General features: G+C 36.3%; 1 long non-coding RNA gene across 1 annotated transcript in view; it reads left to right on the top strand.

Moving 5' to 3' along the window:
- Positions 1 to 21,077, top strand: part of LOC123608664 — a 144,928-nt gene that overhangs the window by 6,062 nt on the left and 117,789 nt on the right. The window contains exon 2 of the long non-coding RNA XR_006717371.1: positions 6,670 to 6,755. This is a non-coding gene — a long non-coding RNA (uncharacterized LOC123608664). The remainder of the gene's footprint in view (positions 1 to 6,669; positions 6,756 to 21,077) is intronic.

Below are 21,077 nucleotides of genomic sequence, written 5' to 3'. Positions count from 1 at the left end.
ATTTGTATCTTAAATGTTTCCACTGTGTTGTGATTTAGAAAATAAATCTGGAGACTTATCATATCTTACTTGCAGACAACAGTTTTTTTAAACACATTATTTCACTTAATTTTTCCCTAATAATATATTTGCACTTGATATTATTATTGATTAAAAGGTACTAAATTAACAAAAATATTTAGTTTCCTTAATTTAAACTGAGGTAACATTTAATAATTCAGATAAGAAAATAAAATATGTGATGTAGAAAGAGGTTAATTAATAGTATTTTAACATTGGAAGGGACCTCAGAGGTCTTTTAAGTTCTTTCTCAAATCAGGGAGCTTCACAAAAGTAGGCCTAAATTTATTCATCCCCTGGTTGCTTACTTTCAGGGATGGAGAACTCATTTCTTCATGAGACAAGCATTTACATTATTGAAACTGTTATCTATCTTCTTGCATCTCCTACCTATTGGTCATATTTTCCTTTTGAAACATTGGGGGAAAATAAGTCTATTCCTGTCTACACATGATACCTCCCAATATTTAAAAATTCTATTCTGTTTGGGGCTTATTCTGTGTCTTCCTCTCTCTCTGCCCCTCCCCCACTCATGCTCTGTCTCTCTCTGTCTCAGAAATAAATAAAGCTTAAAAAAAATTCTATTCTGTTCTTAATTAGATCTTCCCTTCTCTAGTTTTCCAACCCCTCTCTATATGGCAGCATATTCAGACCAGATTCTAAACTATCCCACCTAAATTATTCTAAATTCTCTCTACTCTGTCCTGTACCATGACATCTAGGACTTCATTCGGTATTCTGGATGTTGTCTGACTAGGACCAAATACATTGATGGAGAAAATCTCAATCTATTTGAACAATATTTTTTCTCTCAATGCAACAAATAAACATATAGTTGGCATATTGGGGAAAAGGGTTGGTGGTGGTGGCTGTTGTTCAGTGACATCATCTTTGGTTTGGTTGCTGCAATCTGTGGTCAGCTAAAGCACTCTGATCTTTTTCAAGTCAATTGCTGTCAGACAGTCTTTTTCATTCTGTTTTGTGTGCTCCTTATTTTTGTTGCTATTGTTGTTTTTAATCTCCAAGCAGGAATTGAGTGTTGGTCTTGTTAAAGTGGCAAAATTTTGATTCTGTCAAGGCCAGTTTGAATCTTAATTTTGTTCTCTTCTGTGTTAACTATCATGCATATGCTTAGAGCTCTGCCAGTTTGATAAATAAACCGTCTTTCTTTTCACAAAATCTGTGGATAGAAAGTTAGACATGACAGAATCAGGAAAAACCATAGAATTCTACATGTCCTTAGAAGTCTTGTGGCATATTATGAAAGATCCTTTTCTAGTCACTGATTAGCACACCTGAGTGTGGTCATTCAAATCTAAGCTATCACCTGTGAGGAACTTCATCCAATAGCTTCAAAATCAAGCAGCAGAGTGAAAGGTGATATAGACAGCATGGAGGTTAAGGGTACCAAGCTCAGGCCCCAAAGTGCCAGGGTTTGAACTTGGGCTCTGGCTCTTACCAGTTATTTGAGCTTGCCTTTATTACTTACCTTCTCTGGATTCAATTTCCTCATCTCTAAAGAAGAGTGATGATGATAATGAAGAAGAAGGAGGAGGAGGAGTAGGTGGTGGAGGAGGAATAAGAGGAGGTTGAGAGGAATAAGAAACAAACCATACATAGGGTTGTTATAAGGATTAAATAAGTAAATATATCTAACATACTAAGGAAAATACCTGACATATAATAAACACAAAATTGTGACTAAAATTAACCCTACATTTCATAGCATTGTTTAGACCTATCAGCTTTTGTGAAACATACTCTTACCAATCATTGATTTAATTTTTTCAAAAGTAGTAAACCTTAGGATTAAGAATTTATTCCAAAAATTTATCTAAAATAAAAATTAAGCCCACTATTGATCATTTAAATTTTTTTTAATGTTTATTTTTGAGAAAGAAAGACAGAGCACGAGTGGGGGAGGGGCCGAGAGAGAGGAAGACACAGAATCCCAAGCAGGTTCCAGGCTCTGAGTTGTCAGCACAGAGCCCCAATGTGGGATTCAAACTCATGAATTGTGAGATCATGACCTGAGCCAAAGTTGGACACTTAATCGACTGTGCCCACTCAGGAGCCCTGTTAATTTTAAAGACTTTTTTTTTTTTTAAAGTGTATTTATTTTTGACAGGGAGAGAGAGGTAGAGCATGAGTGGGGGAGGGGCAGAAAGAGGGAGACACAGAATCTGAAGCAGGCTCCAGGCTCCAAGCTGTTAGCACAGAACCCGACGCGGGACTCCAAGTCACAGTCCGGACCGCGAGATCATGACCTGACCCGAAGTCAGACACTCGATTGACTGAGCCACCCAGGTGCCCCAGGAGCCCTGTTAATTTTAAAATGCAACTTTTCCATTTTTTTAGAGTACATAACATGATGTAAAAGTGTTTTATATATTCTTTTAAAGGCTTATAAGACGATGAAAATTTTAACTGATATTATTCTTTTGTATATATTTGAGACTATATTAGTAAAACATGTGATTTTAAATGTAAAAAAAGAAAGTATGCTTAATCTTGATTATAGTATATTAGAAAGAAAACTTCACTCTTTTTTTAAATTTTTTAATGTTTGTTTCTGAGAGAGAGAGAGAGAAAGAGAGAGAGAGAGAGAGAGAGAGAGAGAACATGAGTGGGGGAGGGGCAGAGAGAGAGGGAGACACCGAATCGAAAACAGGCTCCAGGCTCTGAGCTGTCAGCACAGAACCCACCACTGGGCTCGAACTCATGAACTGTGAGATCATGACCCAAGTTGAAGTCGGATGCCCAACTGACTGAGCCACCCAGGCACCCCAACTTTATTGCTTCTTGAACACAACTATCTGGTATTAAAACTGAGACATGCATACCCAATAGTTTTAGATTTTTCAGTTTGAGATTATTATCTCCTTAATTCACATTATTTCACCATAATATTATCAATTCCAAAGTAACCTTTGCTTAAAAATACTGCCTGAATGAACTTTAGGAAGAAAGCTGGCATTGGAAAGCTTCTTTTGAAAGACTTATGAAAACCCCCAGCACTTCTGGGTAATTTTGTGAACAAGAAGAGTGCACTGTTCTTGTTGGAAAGTGCTTGGATTAAATGCAAGTAACAGATTACTTGGAGTCAAAACCAAAACTTTCTTATGTGGTATGAATTCAGCCTACAATGACAGAGGTCAGCAGAGGTCAGACTCAGCTGAGCAGACAGTTGCTCTTTTCTCGGAGTGTAGCAAGGAGGTACCGATCTCACACTCTATCTGTTGCTTTGTCGCTTGCTTTTGAAAGCCAGCAGAAGGTACCAGAATAGTTTTTTGCCTTCCTTTTTCCTCTTCTTCCCCAATCCAAGTAATCCAGATACCTAAAATGGCAATCCCCAAATCTCCAAACCTAAAATGATACCATGTATAAGTATTGTCATAATTTTGCTATCATTTATTTCTTGTGTGGAATGAATAGGGTATTTTGATATGCTCTTTACTTACCTCTTTGGTTGTCAAATGACTTATCTTAAAATGGTTATCTTGTGATAGCTTCATCTCAAATGTGTATGCTGTGATGACAGAGTTAAAGCCAAATACCATCTTCTTTTTATTTTTTATGTTTTAGAGAGAGAGAGAGAGAGAGGGAAAGAGAGCATGAGGGCAGAGGGAGGGGGAGAGAGGGAGAGAGAGAGAGAGAGAGAGAGAGAGAGAATCTTAAGCAAGCTCCATGCTCAGCACAGAGCCTGATGTGGGGCTCAATTCCATGACCCTGGGATTATGACCTGAGTTGAAATCAAGAGTTGGATGCACAACCCACTGAGCCACCCAGGCACCCCAAATACCATTTTCTTAATCATTATTAACCAAGAAGAGCCATAGAGAACGTTCATTTGTCAGTTCTGCAGACTCTCAACCTTGGGTGGAAAGCTACAGAGGCATAGAGTTAGCTTACCAGCTAGTTTACGTTAAAACTGCCAACACTGATGCCTAGCTCTCAATTCTAAACTGCACAGGAATGTTAAAATTAAATTTCCATGACTACTGTATTTTCAACAGTGAATTTTCCTTATCTTAGTTCTCTATCATCTTGAACTCATTTCCCCTCATATTTGCAATTCAAATAGGTAGAATGAAGGTCACTGCAGGTGTAATGAGATAAGGAATAGGGTGAATAGGAAAAGAATCTGTGGGTAGATATGACTATTGACTTTTAGCCATGTAATTGATTTAAAGACTAACAATAGAAGCCAAAAAACAAAAGTGTTTTCTTCAATAAAGTATCTGCTTTTATGTTAGAATTTATGGAATTCTTCACCTAGATATCTTTAGTGTAGTAGGTATTACTAGTCTCATCTTGATACGTCTTTCTTATACTGTGCTGAGGTAGGTCAAGGGCAATTCACAGGTGGGAACACATCAGAGCACTGTAAACAAAACTTAAAAATGAAATGAAAGTAAAGAGTATAAGTTTTGGACCCACATCTAGGCAGCCTCATGTGCATGCCTAACTCAGCCAGCTTCCTGGTGAGATTGACTAGTTCTTATCCTTATTAATAGTCTCAGCTTTTTTCCTTCTCTCTTTTCTCTCTAAAACAAGTATAAGCCCTACCTCCCAGGATCTTGATGAAGATTTAATTAACTGGAATATGTAAAATTTCTAAAATCACTAGATACTTCATAAATGTGTCTTGCCTTCCTCTGATGCTCTGATATTTTTGGTAAAGTTATACTGAATACTTATTAATTAAAATTACATTTTCATTTTATTACAGTATATGCTAAACATTTAACCTTTGGTTTAGGAAGTATATATTTCATCTTACAATATGAAAATCTACATGAAACAAATGTTTCTGGTTCAGAGTTAATGCTGGGCACTTTCAAGCTGAGAGTAACAATTTTAATAATAATAATGAACTCTAAGATAAAAATTCCAAAACTATATTATCTAGGTTATGTGTATTTACACAGAAAGAAACCTTTTTTTTTTTTTTTACATTTCCTACTGATAATGAGGGAAAACTACTTAAAATTCATATCAATAAGAAAATGCTATAATGAAAGTGTTAATAAAAATTAACAGTAGAATTAACAGTAGAATACGGTTGTGTATTTTTTTCTTTCACCAAAAGGCATTTGATTTTTCATTTCAATACATTGACTTACTTTAAAATGGCTCAGAAAATAACAACTTAAACTACAATTATTTGAGGTTTAACTTAAAATTTGTTAGCTGAAATAAATACAAATCCCTTATTATAGTTGCATTATAACAATGTGTATGGTACCAAGAAAACATGATTTTTTTGTTTCTACTGAAAAATATATCCATCACATCTCAGATAATCCAGTAAGTGCAACCAGATTGAAACATTGTCAGAACACCAAGATTTAAAATTAGAAATGGGAAAAACTAGTTTAGAAGTCATTGAATATCTTTAACCAAGGGTTGATGGAAAATAAGGAGGAGCACATGAAGTCCCGAATGATAAAATTACTATTTGTTCCTTTATAATTACTCCTCACTGGATGTCCTACCATTAAAGTAACTGGGATCCAAAGTATTACAGAATTATTTTGCATAAAATGAAAAGAATTTCATATCCATAAATTTTTCGAAAAGTCAGTAATGACTTTAATTTGGTTTAACAGATTCTTTTGTACATAGTGTGATAGAATTAACAGCTTTTTTCACTTTTGTCTTTTGGAGAAAAAAAGGAAAAGAAAACAGCATTCTTTTATTTTTTTAAATAATTATCTTAAATGGTTGGTACCTAGAATAAAATGAGCCTAACTTACTTCTTACAAACAACTTCCCCGATAATTTCTTATGAAATTCAAATTACTGAAAAAGTTATTTAATGGAAGAAATGGGGTTTTGAAAACATTTAGAGCATTTTGAACATTATTTTTAAAGAAGTTGTTATCCTTTTGCTTAAATTCCAGTTCGTTTTTGGAGAGAAACACATTGATCTCGCAACCACACCATACTTGGAGTCTGTAGTTACAAACCCCTGTCCTTCACCCTGCTATACGACAGTTTAATCTTAATGAAATAGTTGCATTTCATTAAGTAAAGCTTTATATCAATATTTTGGAACATGAGTTCCTTTTTCACGAAAATAATAGCCATTAAGTTCCCAGTTTAGGTCAACAACCTCTCTGGAACCAGTGCTATATAGTGAGACTATAAACACCCAAGGCTGTAGAAGCTTCCTCAAGAGCAGAAATACAGGATGAAGGGATGCACTGGGAGGGTGGGGTCACAAGTGGCAAAGATGATGAAACAGAAACCAGATTCAGTAAAGCATTAGAGACAGTAATGCTGCCTAACAGTTAACAAATATTTACTCTCATAGGTACTACTTCTTATGACTCTATGTATTTACATATACTAAAATATTTAATCATTATAAAATTCCTATGAAGAAGATGACATTATTGTGCCTATGGTCCAGGGGAGGAAACTGAGGCATATAGTAGTTAAAAAACTTACTCAAGTTTACATGTCTACAAAGTTGTAGGACTAGAATTCAGATCGCGATAGCCTGGTGCCAAAATTCCTGCGCTTAACCACTCCACCCTAATGCTTCTTGGCATTTTAGCAAGTACCATGATCACAGTGTCTTCTCTCCTTCATCTCTCTTAGGGTCACGAGAAGTATGCTGACCCACACCTCTGCAGTTTCTCAAGACAGCAGTCATTCCTCACTTGTTCTCAACTGGAGAACTTAAGGTATGTTTTTTTTTTTATGTGGGATGAGGGCAATTCTCTTTGTGCCAATTTCTGTGTAGGTCAAGTATGGAAGTAATCTCATATTAATATATACACAAATACACACATATGCATACATACATGCATATATGTACATACATATACATGCATGTACATATATGTATATGTATATAATGCATATATATGAAACACCTTAATAGAAATAGTATTATTTGGTGTTTACTATGTGTGAAACATATGACTTAAGTGGATAACCTTCTTTTATAAATTGACTCAAAACTGTTTTATAAATACTTTTGCCTTGTGTTATTCTTTCAATCCCTTCAATTAGTCACAAGCTTTGCCATCTGAAAGTTACCATGTCAGATTTTGTGCATCAGTGTAATACGATGAATGTGGCCTAGTTTCTGCCTTCAAGAAGTCTACACTGTATTTCTCAAGATAAAACTTCTAAACAAATACATATTGGGCAGAAGGTGATGAGTTTTGTAAGAAATATACACATTAACTATTATAAGACTTTTATAGAATAGAGACATTCTTTCCACATAAAAATACAAAGCAAAGATTTCACAGAGATGATGAAATTTGATGTGGGCCGTAAGTAATTTTGGAAAGGATTTTGATGGACTTTGTATATACCAGGACCTCTACTTTCAGAAACTTACTCAATGAATTTGAGCAAAAGAGTAACTTGCTAGAAGGATATTGAGAAGCACAGTGATCTCTAGGAATGCTAGAGAATCATGCTACAGTGCAATACAGCCAGATGTAAGACCTCCCAATCATGCTTTGAGAATGAGCTCCTGTTCATGCCACAGTATACTACTGTCACAGCAACCTTGGGAACACTTTCTTGCTATAACAACCTCTGCCACCAGAGAAAATTCCTCCTGGTTCTTCTTTTTTGCATCGATATTCACAGATTAAAAAAGCAGGGACTATCACGAGTGTCCATATTCATGCTACAAAGGAGAAGAAGAGCAACTATCTGCATCTTTCCAGTGAGAGGATGGCTGAGCACCTTGCCAAGATTCCCAGGGGGTTCAGATGCCCTGTGATCTAAAGAGTGGCCACAGTTAGTCAAAGGTGGAGGGAGAATGGAAGAGTATTCCCTGAAGCACAAAAGGCATTAGAGAAAGCATCAATATAAAGCTGCCTGCAGTGTCGCCGGAGAAATGAGCATTGTGTGGTATTTCTGCAGTGTAAGAGTCCATGGAAAGGGTTGGAAGAAGTGATGGGAAAGCAGAAAAGACTAGAATGGAAACTAGGTCAGATTATAGACCTTGTTAATTATCAAGCAAAGGAATTTAGTGTTTTTTTTTAATCTGTAATGGGGAGTCATGGAGGCTTTGAGCGGGGGAGGGGGGAGATTTGGCTTGGCTCATGTAAGCCTTATTGAAAAAGAGAAATTTATTTGACACTTGGTTCTTTTTGATGCTTATTTCTGCTGTTAGGATTTGCTTTGTGAAATGCTTTAGTCTGAATTTCTAACAAGATAACTTGGAGATTTCATCTTCTTCCAATATGATTTTGATTTTGAATAATACATGAGAAAGAATGACATAAAATCATTTTCATATCCCATGTCTCATGAGATGTTTTAAAAAAGTCCTCATAGTAAGTGACATTTCAAAGAATTTGGCTGGTCTGAATATTAGCAGATGCCCCCCACCCAAAGTATGACCTAAAAGGGCATTTCATCAACTGCTATAAATTATAGTTTTCATGGGTCTTTTGGTCTCTTGGAAAATCACTTTGCTATTTCATTTTTTCTTTCTTCTCCTCTTCCCTTTTTTCTACCATTAAATTAAATTTGAATATGACCACTGTGCACTGTTGCTGAGCTCTAGTTTATTATCCATTTAAAAAATCTGTTCTTCTTTAATTTATGTGTATTATTTTACTTCATAAAAAGATTTTGGAGGGAAATATCCAAATCAAGTCATATCTCAGGTTAGTAAAAAAAGAAACGGAGGGGACAGGTTAGAATGGGGACAAGAAGAAAACATGCTAAGCCCAAGGGAAAGGTAGTTTCTGTGATGCTGCTTCACATTGACGCAACTTGCTTGAATTTAAGGCAGAAAGAGAAACAGTGAAAGAGATTATCACCACAGTTGAGCCTCATAGTTTTGAAGGAACATTTTCTAAGCACTAAAATCTCAAATGTGTGACTTTATGCAAGGCACGTGGAGTGGTTTAAAGAGCAATCTCATCAACATTTTTTAAAAAATACAGAAGCAAATTTCACAGGATTAGTTATTGAAAGTTCATTTTTCCGTGATATTTAGAAATAAACAACTTCTAGATATTTGTAAACAAGATCAGTTCTGGGAAATTAATACATGTATGGAGATGTAATTTGAAAATATTTGTAAGAAGGAAGCAAAAACGAGCCTGAGAAAATATGCTGTAGAGGGTCCATAGGTAAGATGTTAGCTTTTTCATTCCTTCCTTCCTTTTTCATTTCTGACTCTTATTCATTTCTTCTGTTAGTAGTTATACATTTATACATTGGAACTATTTTTGATTAATAAGAAAACCATGGTGTCATTAACACATATGAAAGACTTAATCTATTGATCGTGGCCAAAGGAAAATGCTTTTAATCATAGACAAGTATTTTGGAGAGGAATTTCCTATCTCTTTAACTAGCTTATGATTACTTTTATCCCTTAATATACCACAGCACATGTGGTAGGCACTTATATTTTCTAAATAAATGACTATGTTTTAACTGTCATTAACCATAATATGTTTTTAAGTTTTGTCTATAGGATAGACATTTGCTTCATTTGCTTCATCAGATCTAATTCTCATTTGCTTCATCAGATCTAATTCAGTTATAAAATAGCTATAAATTAGAGTGGTCTAAATGTATTTTCTTGAGATTATCAAATAGGATGTTTTCCACATTAACAATCATGGCCCCACTTGATTTCACTTGATGCTAAAAGCACTGTTGCATTGATGGAGATTAAGTTGCTAGATGATAGAGTTCCTCAATAAGGACTCCTGTTAACTTTTACTTTCCTGTGGCAAAATGAACAAAGACAAACATGGAAATAGTAATTTGGCTGTACTTTTTCAAGAGAAAGATCATTTCCAAGGCTTAGATAAATGGCACATGTCACTAGTCCTATGCTATATTTAATGTTTAATTCCAAATGAAAGTTCATATCTTTCTAACTGTAAGCATTAGACCTATAACAAACCTCAATTATGATTATGTTGCCCTTTCATTAGTTTTTTTACTTCTTTGGATATTTTCTCTAAGTGACTTATTTCACTAACTTAAGCCCAGAGCAACTTCCTGTTTATAAAGAACTTAATGGAACAAAAATGATCACTTAGGTTTAGGGATTTATTGTCTTAGGATGGTGACCAAATAAATTAAGCTTCAGTGGCATTGCAAAAGGAATTAATGTCCACTGAAGTTTTTAAAAATAGTTTACATATTTTAATCAAAGCAAGCTTCACTTTAAATTTAAACAATGTTAAATTAGTGCAAATCTAATTATACAATCCATATTGTAAAGACACTTAACTGACAGAACCACCCAGGTGCCCCTAGGTTTAACCCTTTTGTGTAGTGACAGTCCCTGGAATGTGCCTGTAGGGACTGTAGAAGATTATGTTGTTTATCTATTAAAATTTCCAACACTATCCTGTACCACTTTTAGGATTCTAAATACACATACACACACACACACTTATATATAAATTATTATTATTATAAATTATATATAATATATTGTAATATATATTGCAAATATTAATATGCAATATATGTTATATAATATATTTTATAATATATATTATATAAAAATATATGTTATATAATAAAATATATAAATATATTTTAAATATATTTTTAAAAACATATATTTATATTTTTATATATTTTATATATATTTCACTGAAGTTTCCATTAGTGATCTCTCTACCAATATATATATATTGAAATTTGAAAGCTGGTCATGAAATGAAGCTTCATGTGGTCTGTTTACTAGCTCATAAAATACTAATGACTATCTTACACATAATAGTCTCTTAGTGTTTATGCATTTACTAGAGCCTGAGGCCTTTCTATGACATAGACTTTAAATACACAATTAGTTGAGACCATTCCAGTAAATAGAATCATTGTAATTGTTAACGTTTATACATTCTATGTATTCATGTGGACAGAGGACCATCACAGATTGGCACCTGAGAAGTGTTAACAGTAAAATTGCCTTTCATGTTGACTGTATCACCCTAAATATCCTTGTGTTTCTGCTGAAAATCCATCTCTTTAGAAGTGTTACTGTGTGTGTGTGTGTGTGTGTGTGTGTATTTAGAATCCTAGAAGTGGTACAGGATAGTGTTGGAAATTCTAACAGGTAACCAACAGGATCTTCTACAGTCCCTACAGGCACATTCCAGGGGCTGCCACGATATAAAAAGGTTAACCCTAGGGGCACCTGGGTGGCTCTGTTGGTTAAGTGTCGACTCTTTAAAAAAAAAATTAATGTCTATTTATTTTTGAGAGAGAGAGAGAGACAGAGTGTGAGCAGGAGAGGGGCAGAGAGAGAGGGAGACACAGAATCTGAAGTGGACTCCTGTCTGAGCTGTCAGGACACAGCCCAACGTAAGTGTCTGACTCTTGATCTTGGCTTCGGTCATGATCTCACCATTTGTGGATTTGAGTCCTGCATCAGCCTCTGCACTGCCAGCATGGAGCCAGCTTGGGATTCTGTCTTTCTTCTCTCTGCCCCTACCCTGCTTGCTTTCACTCTCAAAGTAAATAAATAACCTTAAAAAAAAGGATAATCCTAGAATAAGCTGGCCTAGATGCTTTAGCAGACAAAATTCAGGAGATGGGAGCTGAGGGTTTTCCAAGTAGTATTTCTGTTATGGTGTCCAAGAAACTGCTGGCCAGTTAGTAGTGGGAAGGAAATCGGAGTAGATATCTATCAGAAAATGTCCAGGAACAGTTAGGAAGGGAGGAGAATTAAACCAGGATGATTTCAATGTCAGGGTGGGTTCAGAGGGAATATCATCAAGGGGTATGACCTCCAAATTCAGAATTGAGGTTCTTACAAGGGCTAATAGGCCAGATGAACGATTAGGACTCTGAAGGCAAGGCTCTCAAAACCTGTCTTACCTGTTTTCAAAGTGGCCTGACCCAAGGTACCTGGTCTGGAAACCCAGGTCAGACACCTGGGAAGCTGACAGTTTATGAGTGAAGAATGCAATTTTAAAACAATCTGTTCTTTGAATGCCTTCATGGGAGATGATTGATGGTTGCTTTACTGATTGTGGGGATCAGGTCATTCCTAGTTTCAGGGCTCCCTCTGCTTTCAACTAATTATCAGCTCAATTGTGCCTTTCTTATAAAGATGGCATTCACCATTTTTCTCAAACAGAAGATAAATGAGTTTAAACCATGTTTCCCTTTGGTAGAGTATAATGTTTCAGTAACAGCAAGGATTTTTTTTAACGTTTATTTATTTATTTTGAGAGAGAGAGAGGGCATGTGCAGGACGGGAAGGAGGTGGGGAGGAGGAACAGAAAGAGAGGAGAGAGAATCTCAAGCAGGCTTTGCATTGTCAGCTCAGAGCTCGAAAAGGCCTGATCATGACCTGAGCTGAGACCAAGAGTTGGATGCTCAACTGACTGAGCCACCCAGGTGCCCCAGTAACATCAAGGATTTTTAATTTTCATTCCCATGAAAGATTTTCTCACTGAAGTTTCCGTTAGTGATCTCTCTACCAGTTATGTGCCTGCTCACCACTATTTATTTCTGCTGTACCTACGATATATTTTATAGGCTCAACAAGTCCCATCTATGTCAGCTATGCCATTGCTACCAAATTGCTCCACTAATGTGATGTCCAGAGTGACCACAATGCTGCTCAGCCAGGGTGGGCAGCTCTGCTAAAACCTAGAAAGTGTTGATGGAGCAGAGGGGAGACACTGCCATGAGTCAGGAGGAGGCAGCATGCATGGCTTTTTTTTGGATCTGCACTGTGCCATAATGCCATACCACCACCCTCTGCCACCACTGAGCTTGGGACACTACTCTGTTACATATGCTTGTTCTGATACCACTAAGAGACTGTTTTGCAGACCCTAACTCTGTATGTCTTTCAAGTTTTATGCAAAGAGGTTCCTTCCTTTAAAAAAATCCAATTTTACAGATGAAAAGTGTATAATTTGAGGAATTTTCCAATGGCCATATAATATAGAAGTGATAGAGATATGATTTACAACCAGCCATCTGAATTAAGAGTGTCTATGCTTGAACAATTATGCTACTTAGTTCCAGGTAATCTGTAACTGAACTGAGCTACTCCATGGAAGTCTCTTCTCTTACAATGATTTATTTCAGTCCCTCATTAAAATAGATTCCTATTAAACCAGACCCACTTTAAAATATCCAGAAATACCCAACAAGGGCTTGATTTCAGTAATTCCAGTATACGAATATTGGAAAATATTTATTGCCACTCCATTTTGGGCCTCTGTCTATTGTGCATTCCTGCAAGAGGATCATACTTCCTGCCCTTTGATGTCTGTCTTTGTTCACGTGACCAGCTTTGGCCAATGAAATTTAATAGAATTTGTTTGAGCTATTTCACAGCAGAAGTTTGAAGAGTCATCTCTATTTTCTCTCTATTTCAAGACCATAATGTACAGGTAGAATTTACAGCCTGGATCCCAGCATGAAAAAGATGTGGACCAGAGCTGAAATTGACTGAAAAAAGACATGTGTGAGGAAAGAAACTTTGATTTTGTAAGGACTTTGAGATTGTTTATCATCAAGCATAACTTAGCTTAAGTTGGCTGAGAGAGGAGTCAACACAATCTTAGATCCCTGGGAAGGTCACTTGCTGCCTAGGTCTCTTCTGGGTCTGATAAAGGATCATTCTTCAGAGAAACAATCATCCTCTCTCTGAAGATATGGCTTCATTCTTCATTCATTCATTACTCAGGTAAACGTAATAGGAAAGAGCAACTGACTTGGTTGTGGTACAGGGAAGTAGAGGAAGAAGTCAAAGGTGCCGTTCATGTTTGCATGAGATGCTCAATTACTAATTTGCCTTCTCCACCCTGCTCCTTCTTGGTCAAGTCCACCACAGTTGGATTTTCAATGATGTTGATTCATCCTTGAAAACTTCATGTTAACAGATCTTTGACCATAAAGTATGTAAGAACTAGATAAACCTAGATCTGCAAATTGCTAGCTTTGTCATCTTAAGAATGTTAACTATCATTCAGATCCTCAAGATTTTCAATGTGGACTACTACAATAACCATTTTCCTTGTCTTCATTTCAGCTCCCTCTAGTCCCTCTCACTCTTGCCAAGTTTGTCTTTGTAAATAACATATCTGTTTATATCACTTACTTGCTTAACATCCTTCAATAAGCCCTTATTGCCTACTAGACAAATCCTAAATTCTTTGACAAGGCACACAAAACTTCCATGAACTGGCCCCTACCTACACCTTCAATTTTATGTCTTGATGTTCCTTACCTGAACTTTGTGTTCTAGCAATGTTGAACTTTTTGCATTTCCCTAGATGAGACCAGGGTTTTCTGTCTTCCATCTCCAAACCTCAATCTATGCTGCCCCCTCTGGCTTGTCTGCCCATCCACTCAAAACTCTTGCCTTCCTGACCTTCAAGTTTGTGATCTCAACCAGAACTGCTTCAAGCATGTGGAAAAACCTTTCTTATTTCCCATTAGTTAGTGTATATAGGATTGTGCTTTCTGAAAAAGGGGGGAGGGGACGGGGATCCAAGATTTAAGTATGAGATTAGGGATGGCCTTTGCACAATGAAAAGAGGCAGTCTAGACTTGTCTTTTCAGACAAGTAATGTTCCATGAGGTTCAATTAAACTCCTTAGTGTCTTACATTTAGTAAAATATATTTCTCTACCTAACTTTGTGATGCATATTTCTATCAAAGACTTCAAGCAGAAGGGAGCTGATACTCTGACTGTTATAGACCTGGGATGAAGTCATTCTTAATGTCACCTAAACACACATTAAACTGTTTTGTAATTCATGATTTGCAGGCTTTCCCTCAATTGTAAACTGTGATGAGCTTCAAGATATTAAACAGGATCTTTTTTTCATCTTTGGAACTCTAGTGCCTAACTGATTATAGGTTATTTATAAATATTTTATTTTGATTTATCTCCAGAATAGAGTAAAAATCAGATTTGACTAATATTTACTGGATTCTGTTTATTAGACACACTGTATTAGGCACTTTGGCATGTTATTTTTACAGAATTTTTAGAAATTCTATTCTTATTTTTATTTTATAGCTAAAGAAACAGAATCTTTAGAGTATAAATTATACAAAATCACATAATAAAAAAAGAGCCAGAATTGGAGCTCAGGCCTCTCTGGGTCTGTGTTTTGTTATTTTTACCATATTAGAGTCTGACTTTATTACTGAAAAAGACTACTCACACAAATACCTTATGACCTAATCTCTAAAAGGAAGAAAAAAATGAACAGTTCAAAGTATTTTTCAAGTTTTTTAAAATAAATTTGAAACATCAGATTTTCAAGTTAATGCTCAAATCATACATTCAAAGAAACCTCAAGAATTAAAACAGCCTCTCAGGAAATACTACTTGAATATTTATAAATTCCATGGCTGAGCCCCAAGCAGAAGGCAGGAGGACAGGATCATCACTTAATGGGCTGGCTCCTGCCTACACACTCAACAGTAATTGTCCCTGTGGTATCAGCACAGATAAAGCTCCCTAGCCTTCATTTTCACCATGGAGTAGCACTTGGTTACATGTCAGAAATCTAAAATACTCAAAAAGATACGTTAGCTCCCCCATTGCTCTCTTTCCATCTGTCCCTCGTGATTTCTGTATGCTTAGGAGGTGGCTTCCTACATGCGAACCTGAAAGCATTCATAGGTGACTGTCATTCAATATACCCTGAATGATTGGGGGACCTCTGTGAGACCTCCTCAGCGCTCCAGTGTGTCTTGCTGTAGGCCTGAGAACCAAGTAGACACAGACAACTCTGTCAGCAGTAAAGTCCGTCACTTGGGTCATGCTGCGCGAGGGGTTCGAGAGGATCAACACCAAAGAGCCTGGGCTGTAAAAGAAAGACACTGGCCTTGGGGTTTGACAGATTCAGCTTTTACCTCTGCACTGCCACCCATTCATTATGTGACTGTGAGGAAATGCCCAGAAGGCTCATTCCTAGCCAAGATGGAGGCTCAGTGCACTGGAGACAACAGAAACACTGATTATATCGCAGTATTGATTCACACATATTTTTCTCTGATGGAATTTTCATAGTAGGTAGAAGGTCCACCAACAAGGAAAAGATTACTTAGTGGTCCTTCCTAAAGGCAGTGATTGAAGGTTAAAGGAACAGTGTCAAGAAGGGCAAGAATGTTGAAACTCATTAGGAAAAAAAAAAAAAAGAATAGAAGCTTAACATTTTGTGCTTTATAGGAAATCAAAGACTATAAACCAGGCACTATGACAATAAGACAGCAAAAGTCTTCATAAATTTTGTAGACTGTCCCAATTTGTTCATTTAGTTATTACTTTTTTTACCTTCTCCATTATTATTCACATGTAAGCCCTTAAAATCTGAAAAGGAAGTGGGGAACAAAAAGAAAGAAGGGAATCAGAAATGTTACATCTTACCATTTCAACACAGTCAGACTTGGAAGAAACATATCTTTTGGGATTGAGACATCTACAGAGAGGAGAAGAGAAGGGGATGAATTCCCCAAGACCCATGGAACAGAAATAAAAGAAAGAAAAGGAACTAAGAAATAACGAGGCTCATGTGAGACAACCAGGCATTTCTCCTGGAGGATAACTTGCCATCTTTAAGCCTCATTTCTCCCTTTTTTAAAATGGGAATAATCACTGCTCTGTCACAGTGTTTCCTTGATGTTTATTGGATAACATATGTTGCACCTAGAATTTTTCCTATCACATAATAATTCAGAGCAGAATTGGGTTTGGTACAGTCAGCAAATATTAGTCCCCTTCTCTACAGTAAGTGTTTATTTCTTTATTTGCTTATCTGTGGTGATATTTACTTATTTTAAAGCTCAGGTCCTAGTGGAGTCTTGTGACTTTGTCTTTCTTTCAAAGGAAACACAGTAACTGGATGGACTGTCTCCGTGGATTTGCTCTTATATGACTCTTTCTCAAGACCTCATATACAGCCATATCCCTCAAGATTCTTAGGAAAGAAATGAAATTCTTTAGGAAGTACCTGTACCAGTCTCTCTCTTCTGCAAGACCAGTGCAAGGGGACAAATGGAAGCTCATATATCTTATAACTAAACACTTAAATTCATAAACAGCCAACAAAATATTTTATAAATTATATTCTACTTTCTCCCCTTGAGAAAATATCCTCATAATAACAAAATGCATTAAGCAATGATTTTTACCTGATTAAAACTAATCAAAATACTTCAAACTACTGAATTTAATTTTTATTGCACATGTCTGAATGTTTTGTTGATGTACTAATATTCTAATGAGTAACTTCAAAAAGACAAACATAATCATAATTTATCATACATTTGTTCATAACATTTATTTTTATTGCCTTCATTTTAGCAAAATCACTAATTGTGCTGGTCAAAATCAAGATTTCTATATAATTTATGTTCTACTAATAGTAATGCCTAATTAGGCATCCATTACTAAATTTTAGATAATTTTGTTTAATGAGCTTTAGTTTGGAGAATCTGCCTTGTTGAGACAGAAGCAACTAGATTTGTCAAAAGCCATACTTAAAGCCATACTCAAATTTGAAATGAACAAAAAATTCTAGATATCACTTTAAGATATCACTTTAAAACACAATAATCAGGGTCATATGTGATAAATAGTTGGTAAGCAGAAGTGTTATGAGATATTTTGATTTCATCATATAACTTTCTATATTTGACTTCCATAAGTACTTAAAGCACTATCTCCATCCATACATAATCAGTATTACACTTCACATATGTTTTCAAGGTTTAATGTATACATAAATATATAAAAATACATGTACAAATGCATACATAAAATTTTAGAGTAACATGAATTATTTGATATCGCAGATTGTTTCTTAATTGCCATTTGTAAAATTATGCCAATTTGTGAGTATCTCTGGAGCAACAGATTAGAAAATAAAGCAAGAAATGGATGTTTGCCACTACTAGAAAGATACACTTCATGCAAGAAACCACATTCATGCAGTTGAAAAGAAAGGATTTGACCAGTTAATGAATTTGTCTTTTCTCTTACTTGTGCGCTCTGCTCATCTTCTGCCCTGAAGCAGCATCGGCATCTGAGGTTTTCAGTGACTCAACCCACAAACTTCCAGCTCATTCAGACACAGGTACTTGTCTCAATGGTGCTAGTCATAAGACGAGACATTTAGGGTTGTGGGTCATAGTATATTAGTACCGGTGCTGGATCCTGAGTGACAGAGAACCCATGGGCGTCTCAATAAATTTATTTTCTGTGTGTTTGTGATATGTGGGGCTTTCTACGGTAGTGATTCCAAGACAAGTATCCTGTGGAGAACAGTGTTATAGTGTTAATAAAGTGGTCAAATTAGCTCATTGAGGAAGTGATGGGGCCAAAAGTTATGAATAGATGGAGTGTGCCATGTGGCTATATGAAGGAAGAGAATTCAAGGCTGAGGGAATGGCCAGAGTAAAATCTGTGAAGCTGGAAGTGTGACAGCTGTGTTGATGGTTTGGCATGAATTCCAGTATGGCTGAAGTTTATGTGAAAGAGAGTGGTAGGAGAGGGGAGGCCACTGGAGGGTTCAAATCAGAGGGTTGATAGGATTTTATTTATGTATGACATCAGCAGGCAGAGTCATCTTCCTAAAGCACAGCTCTGATCATCTCCTCTCTTCTCCAACCTTTAATAATTCCCTACTACTTAAAAAATAAATGTATAAATGTTCATTCTTTCTAGGCTACCTCTTAGTCCAGTCCATATGCATTGAGATTTTGTTAACTAACTATGTGGGAATGTGTTTCATTGTTCCAAAGAGTATATGAATCATGTTATTGTGTTTATTCCTTTCAAGATAATTTGCCTTAGACACCATAAACTTGTATAATACTATTGCTGAGAAACAAGTATTATGCAGTTATTTCAATAGAAGTTGAGTGCTTAGAAAACACAAGACCATTAGTTATTTAACATACTGAGAGATGGTAGCTAAATGACATCCAAAGTGATAGAAAGTTTTTTTCTGGTGAGGAATAAAGTGCACAATTCAACTAACAAGAAAAATACCACAAAAGAACAAGGTTATAAAAAGTCAAATTGTCAGAGGGAAAGAGCAAATATAGTATCAAAATAATGAGATAGTTCTTACAGGCAGCAATATCTACTTCCACCAAACTGAAAACTTTCAGCCAAATACAGCAAGATACTGTTAGAATTTTAGTATTTTTATGAATAGATGGTTTAAACTATTTTGGATGCATTAGCTGCCTAACATTTCAACTGAGAGATATTTGTTCTCTAACATTTCATTCAACATTAACACACTTAGAAGTAGAAACACCACTTTCACTTGGATGTGGTTATTGTGAAGGCTGAGAGAAAGAAGCATAACTGAATATGATAGTATAGAGTAAGTAATCAACCATTGTTTAGTCTATTACTAGTCTATTAAGACAGTTCTGAGTAATGGTATACAGCAATTATTTATTTTCCCCATATAGTTTCCCATTATCTACATATTCTCTCTTGTCTTTTTCCCTTGTCCTCATCCCCCAGAGCCTTCAGGGTTTTAACCCTTCTCCTCTCCCTGGGGTCTTGAGTCTCAGGGTCAATAATTTCCATTTGGAACTGGAGGTCCATGAGGAGAACGGGGATTGGATGGAACTGGTAATATTTCAGATCCTTCTGCATGAGAGTGAAATATTTACAAAACAAGCATATGTCTTCCTTGTTAATATTGACTAGCTATCATGGCATAATTACAATGTATAATTATGCTAATTAAGTCATCCTTGCTTTTCTCCATTGTAGTAAACAGATTCAGTTCTATTATTTTAGCATTGCACAGGCTGGGACTTTAGAAGGGATATAGAAAAGGACCCCACACCAGGATGAGAAGAAAAATGTGTTCAACTACATGTCTTATTAAATGCCATAATGATTACACAAAAAATAATTTGCAGTCCCTTTTGGGTAGAGAAAAAAATAGCTATGAGAACTTACAGCCATTACTTTAGATATATTTTTTTTTAATTTTTCAACGTTTATTTATTTTTGGGACAGAGAGAGACAGAGCATGAACGGGGGAAGGGCAGAGAGAGAGGGAGACACAGAATCGGAAACAGGCTCCAGGCTCTGAGCCATCAGCCCAGAGCCCGACGCGGGGCTCGAACCCACGGACTGCGAGATCATGACCTGGCTGAAGTCGGACGCTTAACCGACTGCGCCACCCAGGCGCCCCTACTTTAGATATTTTAATATGGCTTTAAAATATTCTAATTGGTAATATTGAAACCATCAAATTGACTAGAAGGTTATCTTCACTTTGTGTTTAAATGTAGCCTTTCCCTGAAATACATAGACGTTAAGAAATAGAAAATAGGGGCGCCTGGGTGGCTCAGTCAGTTGAGCATCCGACTTCAGCTCAGGTCATGATCTTACGATTCTCAAGTTGGGGCCCCGGGTCGGTCTCTGTGCTGACAGCTCAGAGCCTGGAGCCTGCTTCTGATTCTGTGTCTCCCTCTCTCTCTGCCCCTCCCTGCTCATGCTCTGTCTCTCTCTCTGTCTCAAAAATAAATAAAATATTAAAAAAAAATAGAAAATAACTTCTAGTAATCACAAGGACTGAAGCAGTTCTGAATTGCTCACCACAAAGTCATCTTAAGAAAAACGACTTCTATGGAATTGCTTTAAGAATGTGAAATCACATACTGAAATAATTCACTCTTTTCCAAAGAAGAATATACTTTGTATTTTGTTTAACACACCATGGCACTTTATATAAAGTGATGTACTAGGAAGATATGATGAAATGAGCAATGAAGTTGAAAGTAGGGCTCTTAGATTCTCCTCCCCTTGCTGCCATCACTCTCCTCTGCATCCTTCAGGTTGCAGGTCACTCTCAACACATCAGCTCCTTACACTGAAACTGAACAGGTTGGATTAAGGCATTGTTTTCTTGGGTTAGTACTTGGAAATTTAGGTTTCCACGTAAGAGTCCCAGAATGGTGAATAGTGGGGTATGGGAGGAGTGGCAGATTGAATAGTGGATTCAATCCCCATGTCAAAAAGGCAGCTCCACTT

The sequence above is a fragment of the Leopardus geoffroyi genome, chromosome B2 (genome assembly GCF_018350155.1).
Source record: "Leopardus geoffroyi isolate Oge1 chromosome B2, O.geoffroyi_Oge1_pat1.0, whole genome shotgun sequence".
NCBI classification, from domain to species: domain Eukaryota; kingdom Metazoa; phylum Chordata; class Mammalia; order Carnivora; family Felidae; genus Leopardus; species Leopardus geoffroyi.
Note: the sequence above shows the minus strand (reverse complement) of the source record. Positions and strands in the feature narration are given on the sequence as shown.